Source organism: Leucopleurus acutus (assembly GCF_964270905.1).
Source record: "Leucopleurus acutus genome assembly, chromosome: 3".
In the NCBI taxonomy this organism is placed as follows: Eukaryota; Metazoa; Chordata; class Mammalia; order Artiodactyla; family Delphinidae; genus Leucopleurus; species Leucopleurus acutus.
In genome coordinates, this window is record NC_139145.1 from 62,594,015 (window position 1) to 62,615,978 (window position 21,964).

A 21,964-nucleotide genomic window follows, 5' to 3' on the forward strand; every position below is an offset into this window, starting at 1 on the left:
TTCAATGCGATCACTATCAAAACTACCACTGGCATTTTTCACAGAACCAGAACAAAAAATTTCACAATTTGTATGGAAACACAAAATACCTGGAATAGCCAAAGCAATCTTGAGAACGAAAAATGGAGCGGGAGGAATCAGGCTCCTGTACTTCAGACTATACTACAAAGCTACAGTAATCAAGACAGTATGGTACTGGCACAAAAACAGAAAGATAGATCAATGGAACAGGATAGAAAGCCCAGAGATAAACCCACGCACATATGGTCACCTTATCTTTGATAAAGGAGTCAAGAATAGACAATGGAGAAAAGACAGCCTCTTCAATAAGTGGTGCTGGGAAAACTGGACAGCTACATGTAAAAGAATGAAATTAGAATGCTCCCTAACACCATACACAAAAATAAGCTCAAAATAGATTAAAGACCTAAATGTAAGGCCAGAAACTATCAAACTCTTAGAGGAAAACATAGGCAGAACACTCTATGACGTAAATCACAGCAAGATCGTTTTTGACCCACCTCTTACAGAAATGGAAATAAAAACAAAAATAAACAAATGGGACCTAATGAAACTTAAAAGCTTTTGCCCAGCAAAGAAAACCATAAATAAGACCAAAAGACAACCCTCAGAATGGGAGAAAATATTTGCAAATGAAGCAACTGACAAAGGATTAATCTCCAAAATTTATAAGCAGCGCATGCAGCTCAATAACAAAAAAACAAACAACCCAATCCAAAAATGGGCAGAAGACCTAAATAGACAGTTCTCCAAAGAAGATATACAGACTGCCAACAAACACATGAAAGAATGCTCAACATCATTAATCATTAAAGAAATGCAAATCAAAACTACAATGAGATATCATCTCACACCGGTCAGAATGGCCATCATCAAAAAATCTAGAAACAATAAATGCTGGAGAGGGTGTGGAGAAAAGGGAACACTCTTGCACTCCTGGTGGGAATGTGAATTGTTACAGCCACTATGGAGAACAGTATGGAGGTTCCTTAAAAAACTACAAATAGAGCTACCATATAACCCAGCAGTCCCACTACTGGGCATACACCCTGAGAAAACCATAATTCAAAAAGAGTAATGTACCAAAATGTTCGTTGCAGCTCTATTTACAATAGCCCAGAGATGGAAACAACCTAAGTGCCCGTCATCGGATGAATGGATAAAGAAGATGTGGCACATATATACAATGGAATATTACTCAGCCATAAAAAGAAACGAAATTGAGCTATTTGTAATGAGGTGGATAGACCTAGAGTCTGTCATACAGAGTGAAGTAAGTCAGAAAGAGAAAGACAAATACCGTATGCTAATACATATATATGGAATTTAAGAAAAAAAAATGTCATGAAGAACCTAGTGGTAAGACAGGAATAAAGACATAGACCTACTAGAGAATGGGCTTGAGGATATGGGGAGGGGGAAGGGTAAGCTGTGACAAAGTAAGAGAGAAGCATGGACCTATATACGCTACCAAACCTAAGGTAGATAGCTAGTGCGAAGCAGCAGCATAGCACAGGGAGATCAGTTCGGTGCTTTGTGACCGCCTGGAGGGGTGGGATAGGGAGGGTGGGAGGGAGGGAGACGCAAGAGGGAAGAGATATGGGAACATATGTATATGTATAACTGATTCACTTTGTTATAAAGCAGAAACTAACACACCATTGTAAAGCAAGTATCCTCCAATAAAGATGTAAAAAAAAAAAGAGAGAGATATTGGGAGAGATCTAGAAAAGCTAGCAGTGAGCAAAGATTCACTGAATTTCTTTTTAAGAATCTAAAGAATAAAATAGTTCGTTTGTTGTGACCAAAAAAAACCAGCCATCAAGTTGACTTAGAATTGGACCAAGCCAGAATATACTGGAAAGCAGAGCAGTCACAGGCCCTGAAGATCTTCTTTTCTCCACTAGATCAGAACCAGGGCAACAAGAGACTAATGATTGATGAAAAAACGTGGGCTGGCCAATTTTACTGCCTGTGCTCCTTGGCTGGAATGAATCTTGGGTGTGGGGGAGTACTTATTAACAAGACTGTTTAAATCAAGCTGTGCATCTTTAATCCTGCGGTCATTTTTGCTGTGATTAAAATCCCAATGGGCTACATCACATGCAATTTTTGTTTTCCAAGGCAGACCAAAATATCTTAATAAAAACAGACAGCCATGCATGTCGAGTCTGGGATAAAGTCAAGATTAAACCAATGGAGGAAAAAGGTCAGAAGGACCAGGAGTATTTAACTTAATGTGAAAATAACATAGAAAATTACATCTGTGTAGGTCCAAGAACCAAAAAGGCTTGGATGTGTATTAAACTCAACAGGCAGGGGGAATATGGATAAATATTAAAGGGCTCAGTAAACAGATTAGTCATTTTGTAATTAGGTTGGAATAAAAATTAGAGGCCAAGTGCCTTTTATCTGGGTTTGTTGTGATTAAAAAAAGGTAAATTGTAAATTTTTGAGAAATAACTTTTTCAATAAGACTCCACACTGTCATTCTGCTTTTAGCTTCCTTACATATCTTATTTGCAAATGCAGCTGTAGCTATAGGAAGTGAACACAATTCTGCAAGCAATTAGCATCGCAACAGGCAAAATCTCCACTTGGTCTTCTGCAAGTTTCCCTAATTCCAAGTTTCCTTGATTGACTGATATGAGAAAATGCAATCTTCTCTTCCATGCTGTAGATCCTGTGTGTGGGGCCCTTAGAGGAGGAAGAGTACAAGTCTCATTGCAGCTGAACCCTTTTACCCTACTGTTCCCAGGGATTTAAATATTTAAACACTCACCCTCATCTGCCACTGCTTACTGGAAAACCTTCTTAATCTCCTTTCTTTCTGCATCAAGCTGGAATATCAGCCAGCCTTGCAGCCTTACTAGGCCCATCACATGAGCCAGCCTGACTTTCCAAGACCTTACAAAGTGCATTCTTCTCTCTGGCCAGCTGGTCTCCTCCTGGTCCCCCACATGCATCTCTGCTACCGCTGCTCCTCTCCGCTGGAATGGTTCCTCCCCTCCACCTATCATGATAGGCAGTCATCTACCACTTAATCTTTGCAACAAGCTGTCATATAAGATTATTATTCCTATTTTACAGATAAGGAAAATGAGGCTCAGAAAGATTCATCAACCTGCTAAACCTCACAAGATGTGGAGTCAGGTTTTGAACCCAGGTCTGTTGCATGCCAGGACATGAGCACTTAACCAATGGCCCTCCTTCCATCTCTCTTGACCCTGGTCTAACTCTTCTTGGAAGCTCAGGCTAATCAGCCTGGCCCATGTTGTTCCCATCCATCCTATTGATCAGAATCACAGAGCTGAGCTATAAATTGTTATCTGATTGCTCTGTATGCATGTGTTTCATCTCCCAATTAAATTTTCAACTCCTCAAGGGAAGAGATTGCCTCCTATAAGACAGACAGACAGACAGACACACACACACACACACACACACACACAGAGAGCTCTTAGCTGACTGATGTCCATTCTAGTAAGGATCTAGGTATGCTCCCTGAGGAGAGAGAATATTATCTGCTCCTCCTTATTCTCTCCTCTCTCCCCCTGAAAAAAGGAAATAGTAATCTGATTGGATTGGTTTCCAAGACTCTGACTAGGTCTTGTTCACTAGCAGTGGGGTCAGTGTGAATTTCTGGGATGACTTCTTTAATTGTTCCATTTCTCCCCCTGGCTTAGGTGGTGAAGTAAGGCAGAGTCCACTCCCATGTGGGAGGACACTCAGCCATCTTGCTCTCTCTTTTCTTCAAGCACATGGGCTTGTTCACTTGTCTTGTTCACTTGTCTCCTGTCCCATGTGTCTGGCTGAAGGGTAGGTGGATTCTGGAAATTAGGTTTGAATTAAAGATTTTGAAGAGTCCATTAGGTCTTTAGTCTAGCTTGGGTGCTCAAGCCCAGCCCAGCCTACAAGAAAGCTCTTCATTGAGTTCAAGCCAACCAATAATAAACATAATAAACAGTAAAGTAGTACATTATCACCCACTTGCTGTTGTTTCCCGTGTATGTTCTTCTCTTAAGGACCTAGAGAGAGAGAATTTAGGCTTCTTTGTTCCCTAGCCAAATATCACTTAACAGTGCCCCAAGCTTCACGATCTCCCCAACAACTCTCTTCCCAAGTTCCTGGTTGTTCAGTTCCCTCTCTTAATTCACAGGAATTTTAAAGAAAGACTTATTAGAACTGACCTCTGTGGAAACGTGTGGTGTGCATGTTTGTATATGTGTTTTCTTTGTAAGTGACAGTCAGCAAAGTAACATTAAGCATATGCTTTTGTGTCAGTCTTCCAAGAAGAAGATACCAAGAAGGATGTGCAGGGACTTTATGAGGAAAATGCCCATGTAAAAGGCAATAAGGAAGAAGCCAGGATAGGCTGGGAGAGCATCAGACTGTGATGCAAGTCAGACCCCAGGTAAGAGAGAGGGGGAGAGAAAGTTGGGTAGAAGTGTCTGAGACTCATGAAGTCTAAGGAAACTTCAAAAAACCCATCAGGGAGTTCTTGAACAGAGGTAACTCTCAGAAGCAGAGACCTGCTCATGGGAAGTGTGGCCTCAGTGCAAAACCAAGACAATTTTCAAAGAGTAGCATCTGAGGCCCTCAGTCAGTTATGCTCCGTAAAGTAAGCAAATGGTAAAACACATTCTCATACTATCACAGCTTACTTCTCTCATCAATAACCACTGCCTGCCTTAACCTTGCATTGCAAAACCATTCTCATTTCTTCCTTAGGCATCTATTTTCAAGCAGCAGGAGGAAACACATCTTTGAGCAACAAGTACTTTGAAAGAAAAACAGAACCACAGTTTATCCAGGAAGGCTTCAAGCTGAGCATATTCAGACTGTCCACAGTCTATTTTCTTAAGTCTTAGGAAAACTCTAGAGCATTACACCTCCTTCCAATATTTCACATATTCTAAAAACAAACTGGGTTCTCATATCCCTCATGCCTATGCCTGACACCTAACAACTTCTACTGTTGTTGGAAAGGAGTGGCCCAGGCCAGGTATTCAAGGGCTATATCATATCCGAGGCCTTCATTCTTCATAGAGGAAGCTTCTGTTAGCCTGTCACTTTGTGGTAGGACTCACAAACAGGATGCTGGGGTCCCTAGAGCATTCTCATAGTGAAAAGACCCACGACCCCTCCAGCACAGTGCCTTGCCAGAGTAGGTGAACGTTTGCTAATTTGGATAACTGTGTAGATTCCTTTTAGTTAGAACTGTGAGAAAGTTGGTCCTCACCAAAAGTTGTTGAGCTTCTTGCTTCCTTGTCATAAAGCTTGGCATGAAGCTAATCTGGTCCTAGGACTAAATTCTGGCCAAAAGAAAGTGAGTGGCAGTGACATGTGCAATTTTCAATCTAGCCCTTACTTCCCATGTGTGTTTCTCTCTCGCCCTCTCCATTGGCTGGTGTGATGGAAAGAACTCCTAGAACCCAGAGGAGGGGGGTACTGGGTCCCTAAATGATCAACCCTCTCTAACCTGCACCAGGCTGCAACACAAGAAATGAACTGTACTGTGTAAAGTCACTGGAAATTCAGAGTTCTGTCACAGCAGCCATATTTATTTACCATTAATACTACAGCATTTTCCCTTAAGAGTCTTGACCTGTTACAGTCGGACTTTTCTATGTATCAACTACATACGAAACAAGCTAAATTCTATACGTAATAAAAAACAATTATACATATTCCAAAATATGTTTATGTGTAAAAAAGATTCTAAAAGGGATTTCTTTAAAAAAAAGAAAAAACTTTATTGCAGTATGATACATAAAAAATTTTTGGACCTATTTAATAAATACAATTTGATAAGTGTGGAGAGATGCGTTCACTCATGAAACCATTACCACAATCAAGGTAATAAACATATCCATCACCTCTATAAGTTTCCTTCTGCCCCTTTGTTTTTGTATTGTGATATGAACACTTTACATGAGATCTGTCCATTTTTTTCAACAAGTTTATTGGAGTATAATTGCTTTACAATGGTGTGTTAGTTTCTGCTTTATAACAAAGTGAATGAGTTATACATATATATATATCCCCATATCTCTTCCCTCTTGTGGATCCCTCCCTCTCACCCTCCCTATGGCAACCTTCCAGCTGGTCACAAAGCACCTAGCTAATCTCCCTGTGCTATGCGGCTGGTTCCCACGAGCTATCTATTTTACATTTGGTAGTGTATATATGTGCATATATACACTACCACTCTCTCACTTTGTCCAAGCTTACCCTACCCCTTCCCCGTGTCCTCAAGTCCATTCTCTAGTAGGTCTGTGTACTTATTCTTGTCTTGCCCCTAGGTTCTTCATGACTTTTTTTTTTTTTTTAGAATCCATATATATGTGTTAGCATATGGTATTTGTTTTTCTCTTTCTGACTTACTTTACTCTGTATGACAGACTTTAGGTCCATCCACCTCACTACAAATAACTCAGTTTTGTTTCTTTTTATGGCTGAGTAATATTCCATTGTATATATGTGCCACATCTTCTTTAACCATTCATCTGTCGATGGATACTTAGGTTGTTTCCATCTCTGGGCTATTGTAAATAGGGCTGCAATGAACATTGTGGTACATGACTCTTTTTGAATTATGGTTTTCTCAGGGTAAATGCCCAGTAGTGGGATTGCAGGGTCGAATGGTAGTTCTATTTTTAGATTTTTCAGGAACCTCCATACTGTTCTCCATAGTGGCTGTATCAATTTACATTCCCACCAACAGTGTATGAGGGTTCCCTTTTCTCCACACTCTCTCCAGCATTTATTGTTTGTAGATTTTTGATGATGGTCATTCTGACCAGAGTGAGATGATTATCTCATTGTAATTTGGTTTGCATTTCTCTAATGATTAATGATGTCGAGCATTCTTTCATGTATTTGTTGGCAATCTGTATATCTTCTTTGGAGAGATGTCTATTTAGGTCTTCTGTCCATTTTTGGATTGGTTTGTTTGTTTTTCTGATACTGAGCTGCATGAGCTGCTTGTAAATTTTGGAGATTAATCCTTTGTCAGTTGCTTCATTTGCAAATATTTTCTCCCATTCTGAGGGTTGTCTTTTCGTTCTGTTTATGGTTTCCTTTACTGTGCAGAAGCTTTTAAGTTTCATTAGGTCCCATTTGTTTATTTTTGTTTCCATTTCTCTAGGAAGAGGGTCAAAAAGTATCTTGCTGTGATTTATGTCATAGAGTGTTCTGCCTATGTTTCCCTCTAAGAGTTTGATAGTGTCTGGCCTTACATTTAGGTCTTTAATCCATTTGGAGTTTATTTTTTCTGTATGGTGTTAGGGAGTGTTCTAATTTTATTCTTTTACATGTAGCTGTCCAATTTTCCCAGCACCACTTATTGAAGAGGCTATCTTTTATCCACTGTATATTCTTGCCTCCTTTGTCAAAAATAAAGTGACCATATGTGCGTGGGTTTATCTCTGGGCTTTCTAACCTGTTCCATTGATCTATCTTTCTGTTTTAGTGCCATTACCATACTGTCTTGATTACTGTAGCTTTGTAGTATAGTCTGAAGTACAGGAGCATGATTCCTCCAGCTCCATTTTCTTTCTCAAGATGGCTTTGGCTATTCGGGGTCTTTTGGCTTCCATACAAATTGTGAAATGTTTTGTTCTAGTTCTGTGAAAAATGTCAGTGGTAATTTGATAGGGATTGCATTAAATCTGTAGATTGCTTTGGGTACTACAGTCATTTTCACAAGGTTGATTCTTCCAATCCAAGAACATGGTATATCTCTCCATCTATTTGTATCATCTTTACTTTCTTTCATCAGTGTCTTATAATTTTCTGCATACAGGTCTTTTGTCTCCTTAGGTAGGTTTATTCCTAGGTATTTAATTCTTTCTGTTGCAATGGTAAATGGGAGTGTTTTCTTAATTTCACTTTCAGATTTTTCATCATTAGTGTATAGGAATGGAAGAGATTTCTGTGCATTAATTTGTATCCTGCTACTTTACCAAATTCATTGATTAGCTCTAGTAGTTTTCTGGTAGCATCTTTAGGATTCTCTATGTATAGTATCATGTCATCTGCAAACAGTGACAACTTTACTTCCTCTTTTCCGATTTGGATTCCTTTTATTTCTTTTTCTTCTCTTATTGCTGTGGTGAAAACTTCCAAAACTATGTTGAATAATAGTGCTGAGATTGGGCAACCTTGTCTTGTTCCTGATCTTAGTGGAAATGGTTTCAGTTTTTCACCATTAAAGACAATGTTGGCTGTGGGTTTGTCATATATGGCCTTTATTATGTTGAGGAAAGTTCCCTCTATGCCTACTTTCTGGAGAGTTTTTATCATAAATGGGTGTTGAATTTTGTCAAAAGCTTTCTCTACATCTACTGAGATGATCATATGGTTTTTCTCCTTCAGTTTGTTAATATGGTGTTTCACGTTGATTGATTTGCGTATATTGAAGAATCCTTGCATTCTTGGAATAAACCCCAGTTGATCATGGTGTATGATCCTTTTAATGTGCTGTTGGATTCTGTTTGCTAGTATTTTGTTGAGGATTTTTGCATCTATGTTAATCAGAGATATTGGTCTCTAGTTTTCTTTTTTTGTGGCATCTTTGTCTTGTTGTGGTATCAGGGTGATGGTGGCCTCATAGAATGAGTTTGGGAGTGCTCCTCCCTCTGCTATATTCGGAAGACTTTGAGAAGTATAGGTGTTAGCTCTTGTCTAAATGTGTGATAGAAATCGCCTGTGAATCCATCTGTTCCTGGGCTTTTGTTTGTTGGAAGATTTTTACAATTTCAATTTCAGTGCTTGTGATTGGTCTGTTCATATTTTCTATTTTTTCCTGGTTCAGTCTCAGAAGGTTGTGCATTTCTAAAAATTTGTCCATTTTTTCCAGGTCGTCCATTTTATTGGCATATAGTTGCTTGTAGTAATCACTCATGATCCTTTGTATTTCTGCAGTGTCAGTTGTTACTTCTCCTTTTTCATTTCTAATTCTACTGATTTGAGTCTTCTCCCTTTTTCTCTTGTTGAGTCTGGCTAATGGTTTATCCATTTTGTTTATCTTCTCAAAGAACCAGATTTTAGTTTTATTGCTCTTTGCTATCGTTTCCTTCATTTCTTTTTCATTTATTTCTGACCTGATCTTCATGATTTCTTTCCTTCTGCTAACTTTGGGGATTTTTTATTCTTCTTTCTCTAATTGCTTTAGGTGTAAGGTTAGGTTGTTTATTTCAGATGTTTCTTGTTTCTTAGGTAGGATTGTATTGCTATAATCTTCCCTCTTAGAACTGCTTTTGCTGCATCCCATAGGGTTTGGGCTGTTGTGTTTTCATTGTCATTTGTTTCTAGGTATTTTTTGATTTCCTCTTTGATTTCTTCAGTGATCTCTTGGTTATTAAGTAGTGTATTGTTTAGCCTCTATGTGTTTGTATTTTTTATAGATTTTTTTCTTGTATTGATATCTAGTCTCATAGCGTTTTGGTCAGAAAAAATACTTGATACGATCTTAATTTTCTTAAATTTACCAAAGCTTGATTTGTGACCCAAGATATGATCTATCCTGGAGAATGTTCCATGAGCACTTGAAAGTGTATTCTGAAGTTTCTGGATGGAATGTCCTATAAATATCAATTAAGCCCATCTTGTTTAATATAGCATTTAAAGCTTGTGTTTCCTTATTTATTTTCATTTTGGAAGATCTGTCCATTGGTGAAAGTGGGGTGTTAAAGTCCCCTATTATGACTATGTTACTGTTGATTTCCCGTTTTTTAAATTTTATTTATTTTTTGCGGTACGCGGGCCTCTCACTGTTGTGGCCTCTCCTGTTGCGAGCACAGGCTCCGGACGCACAGGCTCAGCGGCCATGGCTCACGGGCCCAGCCGCTCCGCGGCACGTGGGATCTTCCCAGACTGGGGCATGAACCCGCGTCCACTGCATTGGCAGGTGGACTCTCAACCACTGCGCCACCAGGGAAGCCCTCGATTTCCCCTTCTATAGCTGTTAGTATTTGCCTTATGTATTGAGGTGCTCCTATGTTGGGTGCATAAATATTTACAGTTGTTATATCTTCTTGGATTGATCCCTTGATCATCATGTAGTGTCGTTCTTTGTTTCTTATAATGGTCTTTGTTTTAAAGTCTATCTTGTCTGATATGAGAATTGCTACGCCAGCTTTCTTTTGATTTCTATTTGCATGGAATATCTTTTTCCATCCCCTTACCTTCAGACTGTATGTGTCTCTAGGTCTGAAGTGGGTCTCTTGTAGACAGCATATATATGGGTCTTGTTTTTGTATCCATTCAGCCAGTCTATGTCTTTTGGTTGGAGCATTTAATCCATTTACATTTAGGGCAATTATCGATATGTATGTTCCTATTTCCATTTTCTTAACTGTTTTGGGTTTGTTATTGTAGGTCTTTTCCTTCTCTTGTGGTTCCTGCCTAGAGAAGTTCCTTTAGCATTTGTTGTAAAGCTGGTTTGGTGGTGCTGAATTCTCTTAGCTTTTGCTTGTTTGTAAAGGTCTTAATTTCTCCATCAAATCTGAATGAGATCCTTGCTGGGTAGAATAATCTTGTAGGTTTTTCCCTTTCATCCTTTTAAATATGTCCTGCCATTCCCTTCTGGCTTGCAGAGTTTCTGCTGAAAGATCAGCTGTTAACCTTATGGGGATTCCCTTGTATATTGTTTTTCCCTTGCTGCTTTTAATATTTTTTCTTTGTATTTAATTTTCAATAGTTTAATATGTGTCTTGGCATGTTTCTCCTTGGATTTATCCTGTATGGGACTCTCTGTGCTTCCTCGACTTGATTAACTATTTCCTTTCCCATATTAGGGAAGTTTTCAACTATAATCTCTTCAAATATTTTCTCAGTCCCTTTCTTTTTCTCTTCTTCTTCTGGAACCCCTATAATTCGAATGTTGGTGAGTTTAATATTGTCCCAGAGGTCTCTGAGACTGTCCTCAATTCTTTACATTCTTTTTTCTTTATTCTGCTCTGCAGTCGTTATTTCCACTATTTTATCTTCCAGGTCACTTATCAGTTCTTCTGCCTCAGTTATTCTGCTACTGATTCCTTCTAGAGAATTTTTAATTTCATTTTTTGTGTTGTTCATGATTGTTTGTTTGCTCTTTAGTTCTTCTAGGTCCTTGTTAAATGTTTCTTGTGTTTTCTCCATTCTATTTCCAAGATTTTGGATCATCTTTACTATCATTATTCTGAATTCTTTTTCAGGTAGACTGCCTATTTCATCTTCATTTCTTAGGTCTGGTGGGTTTTTACCTTGCTCCTTCATCTGCTGCGTGTTTCTCTGTCTTCTCATTTTGCTTAACTTACTGTGTTTGGGGTCTCCTTTTCGCAGGCTGCAGGTTTGTAGTTCCCGTTGTTTTTGGTGTCTGCCCCAGTGGCTAAGGTTGGTTCAGTGGGTTTTGTAGGCTTCCTGGTGGAGGAGACTAGTGCCTGTGTTCTGGTGGATGAGGCTAGACCTTGTCTTTCTGGTGGGCAGGCCCATGTCTGATGGTGTGTTTTGGGTTGTCTGTGACATTATGATTTTTGGCAACCTCTCTGCTAATGGGTGCGGTTGTGTTCCTGTCTTGCTAGTTGTTTGGCATAAGGTGTCCAGCAGTGTAGCCTGCTGGTCATTGAGTGGAGCTGGGTGTTGGTGTTGAGATGGAGATCTCTGGGAGATTTTTGCCGTTTGATATTATGTGGACCTGGGAGGTCTCTGGTCGAAAGTGTCCTGAACTTGGTTCTCCTACCTCAGAGGCACAGCCCTGATGCCTGGCTGGAGCATCAAGAGCCTGTCATCCACACGGGTCAGAATGAAAGGCAGAGAAAAAGAAAGAAGGAAGGAAGGATGGAAGGAAGCAAGGACGGAGGGAAGGATGGAAGGAAGGAAGGAAGGAAAGAAGGAAGGAAAGGAAGGAAGGAAGGAAGCAAGGAAGGGATAAAATAAAAGTTATTAAAATAAGAAAGAAAAAATAATTATTAAAACATTTTTTAAGTAATTACAAAAAAAGAAAGAAAGAACAACCAAACCAAAAAACAAATCCACCAATGATAACAAGTGCTGAAAACTATACTAAAAAAAAACAAAACACAAAAAAACAGACAGAACCCTAGGACAAACGGTAAAAGCAAAACTATACAGACAAAATCACACAGAGAAGCATACACATGCACACTCACAGAAATAGGAAAAGGAAAAATATATATATATCTTTGTTCCCACAGTCCACCTCCTCAACTTGGGATGATTCGTTGTCTATTCAGGTATTCCACTGATGCAGGGTACATCAAGTTGATTGTGGAGATTTAATCCGCTGCTCCTGAGGCTGCTGGGAGAGATTTCCCTTTCTCTTCTTTGTTCGCACAGTTCCTGGGGTTCAGCTTTGGATCTGGACCTGCCTCTGCGTGTAGGTTGCCTGAGGGCGTCTGTTCTTTGCTCAGACAGGATGGGGTTAAAGGAGCCGCTGATTCGGGGGCTCTGGCTCACTCAGGCTAGGGGGAGAGAGGGGGTATGGCTGCGGGGCGAGCCTGCGGCGGCAGAGGCCAGCGTGAGGTTGCACCAGCCTGAGGCGTGCCGTGCGTTCTCCCAGGGAAGTTGTCCCTGGATCACGGGATCCTGGCAGTGGCAGGCTGCTAGGCTCCCGGGAGGGGAGGTGTGGAGAGTGACCTGTGCTCACACACAGGCTTCTTGGTGGCGGCAGCAGCAGCCTTAGTGTCTCATGCCCGTCTCTGGGGTCTGCGCTGATAGCCGCGGCTTGCGCCCGTCTCTGGAGCTCCTTTAAGCAGGCTCTTAATCCCCTCTCCTCACACACCAGGAAACAAAGAGGCAAGAAAAAGTCTCTTGTCTCTTCAGCATCTTCAGACCTTTTCCCGGACTCCCTCCCGGCTAGCCGTGCACACTAACCCCCTGCAGGCTGTGTTCACGCTGCCAACCCCAGTCCTCTCCCTGGGATCCGACCTTCGAAGCCCGAGCCTCAGCTCCCAGCTCCCGCCCGCCCCGGCGGGTGAGCAGACAAGCCTCTCGGGCTGGTGAGTGCCAGTCGGCACCGGTCCTCTGTGCGGGAATCTCTCCGCTTTGTCCTCTGCACCCCTGTTGCTGCGCTCTCCTCCGCGGCCCTGAAGCTTCCCCCCTCCGCTACCCGCAGTCTCCACCCGCAAAGGGGTTTCCTAGTGTGTGGAAACCTTTCTGCCTTCACAGCTCCCTCCCACTGGTGCAGGTCCCGTCCCTATTCTCGTCTCTGTTTTTTCTTTTTTCTTTTGCCCTACCCAGGTATGTGAGGGAGTTTCTTGCCTTTAGGGAGGTCTGAGGTCTTCTACCATCATTCAGTAGGTGTTCTGTAGGAGCTGTTCCACGTGTAGATGTATTTCTGATGTATTCGTGGGGAGGAAGGTGATCTCCACGTCTTACTCTTCCGCCATCTTGAAGCTCCTCCGAGATCTATCCTTTTAACAGGTTTTTAATTGCCCATACAGTGTTAACTATCGGCACCATGTTATAAAGCAGATATCTAGAACTTAGTCATCTAGAAAATTTATACCCATTGAACAACAACACTCCATTTCCCCCACATCTCAGCCCCTGGAAAATGTCACTTTATTCTCTGTTTGTATGAGTTTGACCATTATAAATAACTCATGTAGACGGAATCAAGCAGTATTTGTCCTCCTGTGGCTGGCTTATTTCACTTAGCATAGAGTCCTCCAGGTTCATCCATGTTGTCACATATGGCAGGACTTCCCTCTTTTTTCACGCTGAATAATATTTAATTGTATGTATAGACCACATTTTCTTTATCCATTCATCTTGGCTATTTTTAAATAATGTGATAAATGGGGTTTCTTTAAATATTCTATTCCCCAGATATGCTGAATTCATTCACAGGTATTTGGCACCATACCTATTTTCTGGAGTGAATTATCTCCGTAACTGAAAAAAATGATAAATTTCTCTCATTTACCCAATTCTTCATCTTCTTTCTAACCAGAGCCTTCTAAGCAAATGAAGTTTATGGCTTGCCCAAAACATACATATTTTCATTATTTTGTGGAGGCAGACTGATTGGGAAAGACTGCTGAGCTGTGAGTGAGGAGAACTGATTTGCAATAGATGTTCAGGACCTTTCTATGTGAAAGCCCAAGCACTTCAGAACAAAACAAAAATCGTTTTAGTGTGTACCCACCTTTCCATAAAGCCCACCAGAACATGGTGGTCAGCAGATTTAACTTCCAGTGCAATCATTCAAACACCAGTCACTACTAGTACTTATGTTTCCAATATGGGCTCACCTTTACACTGTAAAAATCTCATTTTTAACCAGGGCTCTCTAATGGGCTCTACACAAGAGAAAAACAAAGAGTAAAATCCTAACTCTAATGTTTGTATTTCACTTGCTAAATGAATGACAGCTTCCAGAAGTAAAATTTCTACACATTTCTGAAAAGAAAGAACCCTAGGCATGGATCATCTACAGCAGAACCTCCCACTGTTGTGGTCTCTCCCGTTGCGGAGCACAGGCTCCGGACGCGCAGGCTCAGCGGCCATGGCTCACGGGCCCAGCCGCTCCGCGGCATGTGGGATCTTCCCGGACCGGGGCACGAACCCGTGTCCCCTGCATCGGCAGGCGGACTCTCAACCACTGCACCACCAGGGAAGCCCTCTATAATTATTCAGTCTGCATAAGTGAGATACTGTGGCATTACCTGCTCTAGACTAGCCTGGACAATGATATCCACAAAGTCATGAGTGTCATGTGATAATCTGATTATTCTATAAAACATTTTAATTAAAAGTTTACATATTAAAGTTTTTAAAATTTGGTTTACCACCTAATCATATCGTGGGACAGCAGAGATACCCATATCACATGCTGTCAATACTGAGCTTGACAGAAGAAGAGGGAAAGAAAGTGAATGGTGTCAGAAGGTGAGCCACAGAAGAACAGAGGGTGTAGCTTGTTAGAGGGAAAAATGAGTCCCCTAATTTGACTGTATGTAAGAATTCACTGAGAAACGGTGGGAAATGAGAATTAAAAAACTGACGGACTGTAAAGGACCTTAAATTCCAGGGTGAAGAATTTTTGTATTACTGCATAGGTAGATGGGAGGCTTTTTGAGCTTTTCATCATAAAATGATAAAAGAATTGCTTAAATGACATTAAATTGATTGGAGGGGGAGATCTTTGCAGTAACAAAGGAATAAAGGTAGCAAGATTCAAAGTAAGAAGGGAAACACCACATGGGAACATTTCAGAGAGAACTGACTGGAGTGGAGAAATATGATATGCAGCATGAAAAGAATGAGTAGTCTAAAGTGATTCCAAGATTTATTAAATAGATTCTCTAATGCAAGATCAATTTAAAGTCACTGAACTTGCACGCGCACACGTGTATGTGTGTTGTGTGTGTACTCTGATTCAGATTTTTGGCTAGCCCAGACTCAAGTTCCCTATCCAGCAGCCTCTTGAGCCTTTCTCAATACATCACTTCTCTAAAACGAAGAAGTCAGAAGTGGGAAGGCTTGGCCTTAAAAGAACAAGGAATGTGGTGTCACATCCCTCCTCCCTTTAGGAGTTCCAGCCCAAGTCCCTGCCCCATGAAACCGTGATGGGCCATTCATGTGGAGAGCTACCAGAGCCCTGCAGAAATCTTTCTGATGCCTTTTGGGCATCTTCTTAGAAAAATGGACAAAAGGAACAGGTGCTGAAGAGAAGCTGCTGTGGGATCAGTCAACCCTGGTGCAGAATTTCATTGGCAGCCTTCCTGCTCACTCATTGTAGGATATTTTACAATAATTTCCACCCTGTATCCTGGATTCTATGACTCACGTTTCTCAGTATTGCTGGCTGCCAGCCACCATAGTCCTCCGGGAGCAGAGCCTGGCAGCTGCATCCCAGCACGATGGTGAACAGAGGTCCAACTGGATGTGGCTGCCATGCTGCTACCACAGCTGTGGTCTCAAAAGTCAGGAGCACGCCAGGGGCTATGCCTGGAATGAGGGCAACAGAGCACTTGAGCGCCCCAGCCAGGTGGTGGAGAGCTCAGGGTTCCAACCACTTTGTGTGAGATGTCAAGAAATGTAAAACTGTCAAAGTGACCTGGGAGGTCCTCTCTTGACGATGCCACTCAGACAAAACTGAGTCTTGGCTTGTAAACAACTTGATTCTCCTTTTATGAGACTATTCCAGTATTTCCTGATGTGGGACATTACTGGAAAACATACAAGTATAGATGGTCAAGTCTAACTTTCTGCTTCCTAATCTTCCTCACTACTATGATTAGAAAGGAAATTCTGAGTACACATAACAGTAGTAGTAATAATAATAATAATAATGTAATAGCTACTATTATATTCAGTTTTTCTCTGGGCCAGACAAGATACTAGGCACCTTAAATATGTTATCTCAACACAACAATCTTATGAATTACATGCTATGTTCACCCCTGTTTTACAGATAAGAAAACAATTAGAAATGTTAAATGCCTTGCCTAATGTAACACATAAAATAGGTGGCAGAACCAACATTTGAACTCAGCTTTGTCAGAGCCCAGAGCAAAAGCACTTATTGAGCACACCACTCATACCATTTGTAGGAACTTAGTCCATAAAACGTGCCCTGTTTTTGCAATAGTCAAATGTATGGATTTCATGTAGTTAAATATATTTTAACATGTCTTTCCTCTCTTAAAAGTTAAGAGAAAATTGTCATATACTGTTGGCAAGAGTGTAAATTGGGATAAGCACTTTGGAAAACCACTGGCATTATTTACTAAGTTGAAGATTTGCATATTCTATGATCCAGCAATTCTACTCCTGACTATATGCCCAAGGAAGGTGTTGCACATGTGCATCAGAAGAAATGAAAAGAACGGTCATGACAGCATTATTTGTGATAACCCTAAACTGCAAATAACCCAGAAGTCTATCAACAGGAGAATGGAGACATAATTAGGGTATATTCACGCAACGGAATGCCATACAGCAATAAAAAGTAATGAACCCGGTTACACACAACACGGATGAATCTTATGCTTAGGAAGCTAGACATAAAGAACACATGTTGTGTGATTCAATTCATTTAAACTTCAAACAGACAGACTAGTACGGTGCTCAGAGATTCATACTTAGGGGATAAAATTATGAAGTAGAGCAGGGAAATGATTATCATAAAAGTCAGAAAAGTGAGGAGGAGGAGGGATGTGGTCATAATGGGTAGAGGCTGGGAGAGGCTTTTGGGGTGCTGGCAATGTTCTGGGGGTGTTGGCTTGAGAAGGTAGTTAAATGTGACTTGCTTTATAATAATTTGTTAAACCAAACATGTATATTTTATGTATTTTCTGTATGTGTACAATATTCTACAATACAAATGGTTTTAAAACAAGTTTAGAAGGAAAATGCAAAAAAAGTGCAACTTTTGCTTTCAAATTCAGCCTAAAATATCTTGATAAGCAGCCCATTTTAAGACAGATTTTAACTGACAAAATCTGCCACCTTTGGAGTCACTTCCAGCCTCTTTGCTGATCTGAAGCTCCCCCATTCCCACCCTTTTTTTTTTTTTTTTTTTTTTTTTTTTGCGGTACGCGGGCCTCTCACTGTTGTGGCCTCTCCCGTTGCGGAACACAGGCTCCGGACGCGCAGGCTCAGTGGCCATGGCTCACGGGCCCAGCCGCTCTGCGGCATGTGGGATCTTCCTGGACCGGGGCACGAACCCGTGTCCCCTGCATCGGCAGGTGGACTCTCAACCACTGCGCCACCACGGAAGCCCCCCACCCTTTTTAATCATTAATATTTTTCTTGTTAAAGAAATATTTCCTTGCTCCCATTATAGTTGACTGCACTCGAATGTTATTTCCCTACGAAGGAACAGATTGATTTGTCTGGTCTGCTACTGCAGGAGTAATCCTGAGCCTTCTGCGTCATCCTTGACTCAAGGATGCTTCTACAAAAGGATAATGGTAACAGCAATGTTTACTGTTTTAGTTAACACATCTGAATAAAGGCTTATCAGAACTAGAAACGCAGTATCCATGATACTAGGAAAGATGCTTGGACAGAGCTGGGACGGAGATGGGATGAGAGGAGGGACTGAGCCTAGTCCCAACAAATGACCAGCTGAGGTACCTCAGGCCAGAGTATGCAATGGGTTGAAGCCCAGCTTCTATGGGTTTCAGAGGTCTAAGTAGATAGCATATCAAGATATTCAGTTGGATTACCCTAAACTCTCAATTCTAAAGGACATGGCTTTTAAGCTAGGAGAATTCAAGACATATTAAGGATTTTTTTTTTTTTGAGTTCCAAGTTCAACAACAGAGAAAAGTTAAGTAATAGTAAGAAACTACGTCTCATGTTCTGAGAAGTATCTTGACGGATTTGCACTCTCCCTTCTTCTCTTAGTAATCACCTCCATGTTCAAGGGCCTAATCGAGCTAAACCTAGTATCACCGTTCTCCTTGGTGAGGAACAGGAATGAATGAAACTTCTGCAAAGCTATATATGGCCCTGCATACTTCATTCTGAATAACAGAAGTACAGGTAGTAAACACTGACTGAATGCTTACTGTCTTCTAGGCACTTCTTCTGAGCTACTTAGATACAGAATTTCATTTAATCTTCACAATACTATGAAGTTGGTTCTATTTTTATTATCTCATTTTACCAAGGACAAACTAAGTAAGGCACTAAGAAGTTAAGTAGTTTGTCTTATTGTAACCCACACTACAATCCTCTGGGGAAGAATGTAGTGTGCAAATTTAACAGTCTGAGTTTTTCTTTCTTCCCTTTGCTTTTCTAGATCTTACCCATCTTTTAAGACCCACCTAAAATTCTACTTCCTTCATGAACCATTCATTCATAAACTTATCCTTCTCTGAAGTACAAAATATATTCTCGAACTACACATCTTGACAATATTTGTGATCCTGTGTTTGCTTTATCTCCCCAAACAGCCTACAAGCTCATCGAAGACAAGAGCTGTGGCACACATGTCTGTACACCCCCTGACCCCACCTTGCCTCACTTCCCAAATGGTGCTTGCAGACACAAGGCATGGAATTTAATTGTTGAGCTGAATTGAGTTGTGTAATTAAAGTATATTTTTGTTATTTTCTTAAGAACCAACAGCAGAGCTATACCCATACATAAAAATTTCACAAATGAGGAATCAGAGAGGTTTTTACTCCATGTACTTTTGTATTATTTAGATTTTTACAGCAAAAGTTTTATTTATAACCCTGAGCTTAAAGTTTCTGGCAGGAAGAGAAGTGCAGTGAGTTGGATGAGCATGAACTGGAAGTAAAAATGTTGATTCCCAGTTTTGGTTCTACCTTGAACAAGGTTTAAAGCTTCCCTGAGCTAAAGAGAGGGGACTAATCAGGGAGACTGTGAAGTGCTGCCCCTACCCCTTGACTTTAAGCCTGAGAATATATTTAATTCTCAAAATTTCATTATTCATGCATATTTTAGGTGGCATAATCCCATAACTTGGTACATTTTAGACCTTTCATATTTGTTGTCAATGTTATTCACTGTGTGTGTTTGTGTGTATGTGCATGTATGTTTCCTTCGACATTCTTAGGAGGAAATAAGATTTGTCAGGACTTCAGGGTAAATTTGTTACTGGAATTTAGGTACCAAAATTTTGCTCTGAGTTTTCTGAGAGTCAAACCCAAAATGTAAGTATTTTAAGCCATAATTGTTTAGAATTGTTATTTCTATTCAAAGGGTATTAACACACAGCATTTGCTTCTTACAGAGGAACTGGTTCTGTAGAATGTGTTATTCCAGTCTGCAAACTTTCTTGGCCAAATGTTTGAACTTGTTTAAAATGAGAATCTTGATCATCCACCAGTTACCTTCCAACATACGTTGAATTTCTAACACACAGAAGTATAAGGGAAACCAGAGATATTTTAAGGGTTTTGAAACTGTTAAAAACTGATGTCCACATAGCACTTCTGCTTGTATTTTATTCATGGATGGTCATCCAAGAAATGATAAAAAAAAACATGTGAATGTGTGTCCACAATATAAGTATTTCAGATCAATATGCTTTTTCTATTAGCTTTTAAAATCTGTTTGCATAAAAGTTTATTTTCCAACCCAGCTCTTCTCAGGGCTTTTGTGGGCAGAGTGACTAGAGACATGATCTTTGCAATATTTCATTTTGTTATCTCTTATTGTTACATGGTGGCCCAGAGTATGGCATGAATAAAGCTGTCTTGTCATCAAAATGCATTCATTCATTTAACAAGTTCCTGAAAATAGTGGAACGGTTGCTAAGCAATGGAGAAATTATATATTCCAAGGGATCTGTGCAGATTCTAAAAGCAAAAGTAGTTCTGGGAATAGGTTAGTGTCTCCGGACACCAACTGAATAAAACTGAGAAAGTGACATGCTCTACCTAATGGTCAGGAGGCAGTATCTTTTTATTTTTCCCTCTTTCTGACCCAGGTTTTCAAAGTAACAATATAAGTAGAAAATTACCTATCAAAAAGTATTCTGTGTCCACTTATGGATTAGATAGCTGGCAAGCCTGTGTCAATTTATTTTAAAAGAATTATGGTATGAAAATATATTCTTTTAATTAGGAAGTAAATTCATTTTAGATATATTAATCATACTTTAATTGCAGAAATACATGCTTAATGCAGAAAACTTAAAACATAGATACACATTTTTAAAAGCACAAAGGTAAAATTATTTTTTAAAAATAAATCATCCATAATCCAATCCTTCTCCAAATAGCCAACGTCAATATTTGGGGATATGTTTATCTGTCACTTTTATCGTTATATGCAAAGTTATTATTATTTAACATACTATACACACATGCACTCATTCTAAACGCTATGGATATATCACTCTTTTTAAAACAGTGTTTAAACATTTAGGTTGTTTCTACTTGATCACTCCTTAAATAACTCAATTATACTGCACAAACATTTTAAAAAGTAAGTACTTTTGGGCTTCCCTGGTGGCGCAGTGGTTGGGAGTCCGCCTGCCGATGCAGGGGACACGGGTTCGTGCCCCGGTCTGGGAAGATCCCACATGCCGCGGAGCGGCTGGGCCCGTGAGCCATGCCGCTGAGCGTACGCGTCCGGAGCCTGTGCTCCGCAACGGGAGAGGCCACAGCAGTGAGAGGCCCGCGTACCGCAAAAAAAAAAAAAAAAAAAAAAAAGTAAGTACTTTTTTCACTGCAAAAGTAATGCATGTAGAAGAACCTCTGGAGTGGCAATAAACACCTTGGGGATATTGAGCAAGCTGAGTCAGGTCAAATAAGGACAAATGCTGTGAAGGGGGATTTTCCAAACAGCAGCCAAATAAGTGAAATAATGACAATCTCTGGAGATGGGGCTTTTGGGGGAGCTCCAAACCCATTTTACCCCCTCCAGTGGCGGCGAGGCTGCTGGGTTTTCAGCATCTGTGATCGTGAGGCTGCTGTATCAAGGTTACTGTAACATATCTGGAGAGCAGGGTGGGAAAAAAGCTTGCTGTCCCTATTGAGATTCAGTCCTCTTTCTTAAATTGACTGTTGTACTGTTCCAAGTATTTGGTTAATTTCCAGAATCCCCCAGAGAAACAGAGCAATTGGATATATATATAGAGATATATATTAGAAGACTGATTATAGGAATTGATTCATGTAATTATGAAGGCCTGTCAGTCCTACAATCTGCTGTCTACAAGCAGGAGAACCAGGAAATCTGTTAATACAATGCAATCTGGGTCTGAGAACCAGGAGAGTCAATGGTGTATGTCCGAGTCCAGTGGCCCAAGAACCAGAGCAGAGGCTGGGGGCCAATGAGGTAAGTCTGTGGCTGAGACCAAATGCCCAAGAACCAGAAGCATCCACATCCAAGAGCAGAGGATGGATGTCCTAGCTCAGGCAAAGGGAGCAAATTTTCCCTTTCTCCACCCTGTTCTATTTAGTCCCTTAACGGATTCGAGGATGCCCACTCACATTGATGAAGG